The sequence below is a fragment of the Elephantulus edwardii genome, unplaced genomic scaffold (assembly GCF_000299155.1).
Source record: "Elephantulus edwardii isolate Elephantulus edwardi_28Jun2011 unplaced genomic scaffold, EleEdw1.0 scaffold00058, whole genome shotgun sequence".
NCBI classification, from domain to species: domain Eukaryota; kingdom Metazoa; phylum Chordata; class Mammalia; order Macroscelidea; family Macroscelididae; genus Elephantulus; species Elephantulus edwardii.
This window is the reverse complement of record NW_006399808.1, coordinates 10177564-10185534: the sequence shown is the minus strand read 5'-3', so window position 1 is coordinate 10185534 and position 7971 is coordinate 10177564. Positions and strand designations below refer to the sequence as shown.

Below are 7971 nucleotides of genomic sequence, written 5' to 3'. Positions count from 1 at the left end.
TGCCCCATGCCAGTCCATCTCATCTCACCAATGCCTAGTATGTCAATATCTATGCGTTCCATTTCTTCCTTAACAATATCTAATTTTCCTACATTCATGGTTCTCACATTCCATGTCCCAATCACCAGTGTCTGCTTACAACTGCATATATATAGATATCCAACTGCATATATATAGATATCCATATCCTTTGTCAAATGCATGTTGTTGTCATTAGGTGCCACTGACTTGAGTACAACCCTATCGAAAATATATTTGAATCCTGCCCTATCCTGTGCCAACCTCACAATCTGACGTGCTCAAGCCACTGCTGCAGTCACTGCAATCCACGTGGTTGATGTCAGGAAAATATTTTCTCCCATTTTTTGTCTTGTCTTTTCAGTCTTTAAACAGTGTATTTTGAGAAGTTGTTGTTGATGGCCTTCAAGTCAAGCATGACTCATAGTGACCCTATGAACAAAAAGTCTGAAGTCCCTCTACAAGTATCGAAATTTATCAAAGTTCATAGAGTTTCCAGAGCTAAGTTGTTTAGGAAGTGGAGACTACTCCTGTTTCCAAATCCGTTATAGAATGTTATTGGTTCAGTCGCCTGTGATGCATAGCGACCCTATGTACAGTAGCTCTGAACCCTTCCCTTTCCTGAGCCAGTCTCACTAATTCTGACACATCAGGCCCCATCGCCCCAGTTACTTTATCAACCCATCTCATCCAGGGTCTCCCTCTCCTGCACTGTCCATCCACCCTTCTAAGCACAATGTCCTTCTCCAAGGACCATCTCTCCTGGCCACGTGCCCTATGTAAGTGAGGTGGAGCTTCAAAATCCTATCCTTCAAGGAGACTTGGTTTCACCCTCTCCAAGACAGACTTATTTGTTTTCTTGGCAGTCCATGGTATGTTCAAGACTCTTCTCCAGCACCACAACTTGAAGGCATCTATTCTTCTTCTGTCATCCTTAGTCGCTGTCCAACTCATAACAATTGAGAAAACCATGGCCTGGATTAGGCACACCTTTGTATCTAGACTGACATCATTGCTCTTCAGCACTCTGGAGAGGTCCATGACAGCCAATTTTCCCAATGCAATTCATCTTTTTATTTCCTGACTGCTGGTATTAAGAGTGTTGATTGTAGAGCTGACTGTTAACAACCTCAAACTCTTCTCCATCTATTATGGTGCTGCCAACAGGCCCAGTGGTGAGAATCTTTGTCTTCTTGATGTTGAGCTTCAATATATATTGAAGACTACAGTCCTTGACATTTTGAAACAAGTGCTTCAGGTCGTCTTCCGTTTCAGGCAAGCAAGGTTGTGTCATGTGCATATCGTAGCTTGTCAAGAGAGTCTCCCTCCAATCTTGATGCCACACTCCCCCTCCTCATAAAGCCCTGCTTCCCAAATCATCTGTTCTGCATCCCTGATGCACTCTTGTTGATTTTGAACCATACAGTGTTTCCTTGCTCTGTTTTGAGGACTGATTCTTGGTCCAAGTATAGGTTTCATATAAGCACGATGAAGTGTTCTGAGATTCCCATTTTCCTCAAGGTTAGCCACAATATATTGTGATCCACACAGTCAAATGCCTTTGCATAGTCAAAGAAACACCAACAGACATTCTTTTGGTACTCTCTGCAGTAGGTCTTAATTTTTATGAATTCTAATATATAGTTTTTTTTAAATCTAAGAAATCTTTGCTTAAAGTCAGGAAAATGTTCTTTATGTTGTCACTACATGTTTTATAATCTCTTATTTTATATTTAGACCTATGATCCATTTTTTGTGGGGTTTTTTCCCAGATGGTACAAAGTATGGCTTGAAGTCCCTAAGTGTTTTTAATACATGGATATGCAGTTGTTGTTCCATATCATATGTAGAAAGACTGTTATCCAGTGAATTGCTTTTGTATCCAAGTATAAAAGCAGTTGTTCAAAACTATGTGGTTTTATTTCTACAATCTATCTTGAAGGTTGAAACACACTATTTCTGTTACTATAGCTTTGTAAGTCTTAAAATCAGATATTGTCAACCCCTCCAACTCTGTTCTCAACATTGTTTTGTCTTTTTCCTAGGTATCCTAAATTTCCATATGGATTTAAGGACTCTCTTGTCATTTTTTTTTTAAAAAAAAGCCTGCCGAGATTTTTATTGTGACTATATCTATAAATCAAATTAGAGAAACTTTCATTTTAACAATATTGAGCCTTCCAGCTATTACATATTTTAAGGAGTTTCAAAATAGTTTTGTGTGACTTTTTACACTCAAACAACACAAAACTATAAAGTACATGTGACTGAATTATATAAAACTAGTACCAATTGGTGTGACTTAACGAGAAACCAACCACATGTGTCAGACTGTAGAACATGTCCCAGACAATGCTCAACGACTAACGTTTCAGTGGATCACCATGTTTTTCTCTGGCTGTACCTCTGGGCAGGCTCTAATTTCCAATTAATCTAGTTTACTGAATATTTGCATAATTGAGGGACTTCATATAAAATGACATAAAATGTACATTAATCTCTAGTTAACAAGTAAGAGCTTTATTGATATGTTCTTTCTCCAAAATAAAAATAGTTAAAGTTTAGTTTAGGTATTGTTGTTGTCATTATGTGACATTAAGTTGCCTGCGACTCATAGTGACCCTATGTACAACAGCCCTGAAACCTGCTCTACCCTCTGCCAATCTTATTGTCTCTGACACACCTACATTCATTACCCCAGTCAATGAATCAATCCATCTCATGGAGGGTCTTTCCTATCTTGCACTGTCCCTCGATCCTTCCAAGCATGATGTTCCTCTCCAAGGACTGGTCCCTTCTTGCAACATGTCCAAAGTATGTCAGATGAAGCTTTAGAACCCTTGCTGCCAAGAAAAGCCTATCTACACACCAGTTCTATAGGATGCATCACCTTTGCTCGGGAAACATTATGACTAAACTTCAGAGACATTTATCCCAACGTAAGGAACTACCAGCAGCTGATGTGTTTGGAATCACAGAAGCCAAGGAAGCTTCATACATAAGTTATTAGATGGAGGGCTGGTCTCCAAGGAACAGCATGGTTTATCCTCTTCAGGATGAATCTGTTTGTTCTCCTGGCAGTCCATGATATTCTCCAACACCACAGCTCAAAGGCATCGATTCTCTATCATTCCCTAGTCATTGTCCAGCCTTCTGATGCATAGCAAGCAACTGCAAAGACTATGGCCTATATCAGGTGCACCTTGGTCTCCACACTGACATTGTTGCTCTTCAGTACTTTGGAGAGTTCCCTTGACAGCAGATTATCCCATTGCAATTCATCTTTTGATTTCCTGGCTGCTGATATCAAGAGTGCTGATTGTGCAGGCCAGCAAATTAAAACTGTTAACAAAGTCAATTTCTTTACTGTCTATCACGATGCTGCCAAATGGCTCAGTAGTAAGAATTTTTGTTTTCTTAATGTTGAGATTCAATCCATATTGAAGGCTGCAGTCCTTTACCTTCTGCAGCAAGATCTTCAAGTTCTCCTCAGTTTCAGCAAGCAGGGTTGTGTCATCTGCATAATGCAGGCTGCTGGTAACTCTTCCTCCAATCCTGATGCCACACTATTCCTCACAGAGCCCAGCCTCCCGGATGATCTGATCCACATATAGATTGAAAAGGTATGGAGATAGGACACATCTGGCGTACACCCTTCCCAATCTTGAACCATGCAGTGTTTCCTTACTCTGTTCTGGTAACTGCCTCCTGATCCAAGCACAAGTTTCATATAAGTACAATCAAGTGTTCTGGGATTCCCATTCCTCTTAGAGTTAGCCACAGTTTGTTGTGGTCCACAGTATCAAATGCCTTTACAGAATCAATGAAACAGACATTCCTCTAGTACTCTCTTTCAATCAAGATCCACCTAACATTAGCTATAATATCCCTAATACCATGACCTCTTCTAAACCCAGCCTGCACATCTGCCAGTTCTCTGTTGATATGCTGTTCCAGTCATTTCTGGATAACTGTAAGGACCTATACAATATTTATTTAAAGTCTGTTCCAATTTCAAAGTGAAAAACCAAAGATAAATCATCTAATATATGTGGAGAAGGTGAGTGAGGAAATGTATGATACATTTTTATTATCTGGACAATTTGACAATTCAGCAATTCTTCAACTACTTTGTTGTTACATGCCATCAAATAACACTGACTCCCAGCTGACCTCCAGTGGGTTTTCAGAAACTAGAAATCACACAAGCGAAGACTGCTCATCTTTCATAGCAGCTGGTGAATTTGAACTGCCTGCCTTTTCAACTGGCAGTGCAACTCAACCATGCCACTGGGCCATCAACGTTCCTGTTAATTAGCTTTTGTTATAATTCTTCTGGCAAAAGTTTATTAGGATCTATACTCAAGGCAGGGAGCTGTGTAAGGAGCTGCGCCACCAATCCAAAGACTCGTGGTTTAAATCCGGTTGCTGTCCAGGAGAAAGATGGGCTATCTCTTCCTGTGTGACTTTTATGCCACTGAAAACCAGTGGAGGGTCAACTATGGGTTGACTCTGGCTTGATGGTACTCAAAACCAACTTTCTCGAAACAATATGACTCACATATCCAGCTGAATTTCCTGGAACACTAGATAAATAAATGCCTGTTGTTGTGTACCACCCCACAGATGCCGGAGAGCCTTAAAAATGTCTAGATACCCTTAAAGATTAGCCTGTTTTCTTTTTTACTTTTTTAGGTCCTTTATGATAAGAGTTTGTTATTTTGGTTTTATAACAATTCAAAGGCTTGAGAAGAGACATTTCTGTAATGAGAAAGAAAATTCCACGTGGATTTGCACATCTGCATTATGTGACCCAGGGGTCACATTTTTCATCCAATTCTCAGAGCACTTCATAACCCCAAAATAGTGTGTGAACCAATGCTTTATATCTTATAGCATATATTTTCCAATCTTAAGGCAATAATTGTATTTCCGTTGATAATCAATTCCTAAGATATTAAGAGTCACTGCCTTATAGCCATCACAATTCTTGCTGCACCTTTGGAAGAGAATCAGGAACTGGGAACTAATTGCTTTTCAGCATACAACTCACTCTCCAATAACAGAAAATGTTAACATCTTACCAAAAAAGACAAAGTTTACCTGCAAAAACTTAAACTACTATGTAATCCAAAGCTTTCTTTTTTAGGCACTAAAACTTTTCTGCCGTAATTTAAAAGTTGAACTTTTTAAATCTATTTTACTACTTCAGCTACCTAAACACAAATGGTCAATGTAATTACCCTCTTACCAAAGCCCTGGCTTTCAGTACCTCAAAATAAAATTTAGTAAGTCAACAGAAGCAACATTATACAGCTAAAAGAGACAAAGCCATCTTTTTCCTTGTTATTCTACATTACAGATTTCCCATCAGTTACTGAAAACCTTTTCAAGACACAAGGTTTTGTGTTCCAAACTAGAAGTGACATGGCTTAAAGGTAACTGATAGATGGATATATTCTTGCAGAAATAAGTTGTAAAATTTGAATCTTATATATTTTGAAACTACATTTATAGACCAAAGAGCTATAAAAATCACCAACGGTCTATTAAAATTTCAAATGAAGGTAAATCATATTCAGAGTTATTCCTTCTCAGGGTCTCAAATATTTACTGCTTAAAGTATCCGTTTTCTCCCCTAGAAACTTGATCCGAAAAAAAAATTCTTCAAAATATTATTTTTAATTTGCTTCCAATGAATTTATGATCTAATTAATGGGGGGGGAACTTCATTCACAAGCTCCATGTAAATCTTAAAGAGGAAATGCATTTCTGAATTCCAGAGCCTCAAAAAATGAGCAAAAAAATTGATGAAAGAACTCTGCTGCCACGTCTTTTCCCCTCCCCCACGCACGTAGAGGCTACTTCATTCCTTCCAGTGCATTCCAAAAGGAAAGTCCAAGAGCCACCGCTCCTGGAGAACTAGAAACAGTTAAATGGAAATTGGCAAGTTTCCCCGCTTGGACTTTTCACCCAAAGGAGAGAGTTCGCTTCGTCTTCATTCTTTTTTCAAAGGGAAGAGTGTAAAATTATAAAACGTTAGTATTCAGAGAGGTTACAGTTAGATTAGGTTATTTAGGCAAACCTGTCTCACGTTTCCCCCACCATTCTTCCTCCCTCCCCTTTAAAATGTCCATCCATCTGGGGGTCAGGCAAGCAATTCAGCTCTTAAGTTTTTAAACATCCATGGAATTTGCTTTACTTTGGGGCACTTCTGAAAACTGTGAATCATCCCGTTTAAAGAAAGAGAAAGCGCCGTTTACTTTCAAAAGTATGGGGAAGATGAGGGGGGAAGCAGCAGGCTTTGGCGACGACCCGGTGACCTGACAGCGGACTTCCTCTGCACAGCCCCGAACTCGCCGCCCCGGGCGACGCCTGGCCGCCGAGGTTGCAGGGCGCAAAGGAGGAGCTCAGCTTCAATTTCTCCGGGCGCCCCAGCCCCTATGGCTTCTGCATTGGACCCCAAATGCCCGGAGTCCTAACGTTCAAGTCCGCTCTCCCGCCACATGCCCACCATCTGCGGCCAGGAAGCCCGAAGCCCACGCCCCGCCCTCGCGTCCCACTCAATTCTGGCTGGAGAACCAGGTACGAGCGGGACTCGGAAAAAACAACGGGGTGATTCCCTCCCGGCAAGGAATATTCAAGAATACTGGTCCCTGAGGCGGGGACGGCGGCAGCCGCAGCCCCAACGGTCGGGAACGAGGATGGAGGCGGCGGTAGGAAGCAGCCCCGGAGAAGGGCGTCCGGGCCTCCGGGGGGTGCCAGTAGTCGGGGCTTGCAGAGTGAGAGGCCAGGTCCTCGAAGAAAGTACAGCGCTTGCTGTATAAGCTGGAGAACACCCGCCCCAAACCTGCGCATCAGAGGCGGCTGGGACTGGCTTGCACAGACGTCCCCAGAGGCCATGGCTGCCGCGGGCCTCGGTCCCCAGTGTCGAGGGCCGTCTCACCTGCGAAGTAGAACGGGAGGCCAGCGCGCTGTGCAGTCTCCGGTTGCCTGCGATCGGGCCGGCTACCCAGTCCTTTCCCTGAGCCCGCTGGCGGCGCAACTGGGCAGCAGAGGGAGCCAGTTAGCCCTTTTATAACCTCTGGGCCGCTATGGCAGCGGCGAGGAGGAGGCGACCGCAGCCTTCACTACGTGAGCGCGATCACACCCGCGCCCGTGCGACTGCGCAGGCGCCCAGCCCCGGCCTCCCCTCAGCTTCCACCTCCCACCCGAGGCCCACACCCGTCCACCCGCCCGCGGAGTCCAGCACCAGAGGAGGGACCCGAGCCGGCGTGGGTGGGAGCGGCGGGCAGGCCCCGGCACGGAGCGCGCCTGCGCGCGTTGCCGCCACGCGGCTGTTACCTTGGTGACCTCAGAACTCAGATTATTACCCCCTTTATTTCAGAGTCAGTGTCAGGCCTGAGAGAAGGAGCTACCAGAAACGAGTATCCTGAAATGATGAGAAATGAGACAAGAAACATGCGAGAAAATAAAAAGGAAAGGAGACAAAGAGACCTGGAATCGGAAAATAGTAGTCTTGATACCGCAAACCTCTCTCATCTCTTCGGAGTTCTATGTGAACCACATTTAATAGTTTATAGACTTCAGGCTTGGGCATCAAAGCCCAGCTTAGTCCCGGGTAACAGTGAACTGAAAAAAACTTCTCTGTATCTGTTTCCTCATCTATAAAAAGGACATAAAAATTGTACCTAATATATAAGAAGATACAAACTGAAAAAAACTTCTCTGTATCTGTTTCATCTATAAAATGGACATAAAAATTGTACCTAATGTATAAGAAGATACAAGGAGCCATTGATGACATAGTGTTTGAAGTGCTCAACCAGAAGGTTTCACTGAACGAGGTCATTCAGTGGAAAAAAGATGAGATATTTGGTTTCCCCAAAGCTTGATAGCCTTGGATACTCTTTTATCAGACACTTCTACTCAGCCCCATCGGGTACTCTGACC

General features: G+C 42.8%; 1 protein-coding gene across 1 annotated transcript in view; it reads right to left on the bottom strand.

Annotated features, from left to right (window-relative positions):
- Positions 1 to 7176, bottom strand: part of P4HA1 (prolyl 4-hydroxylase, alpha polypeptide I) — a 123596-nt gene extending 116420 nt beyond the window's left edge. The window contains exon 1 of the mRNA XM_006887547.1: positions 6965 to 7176. The gene's annotated coding sequence lies outside the window, so the exon portion shown is untranslated. The remainder of the gene's footprint in view (positions 1 to 6964) is intronic.
- Between the last annotated feature and the right edge of the window lie 795 nt (positions 7177 to 7971).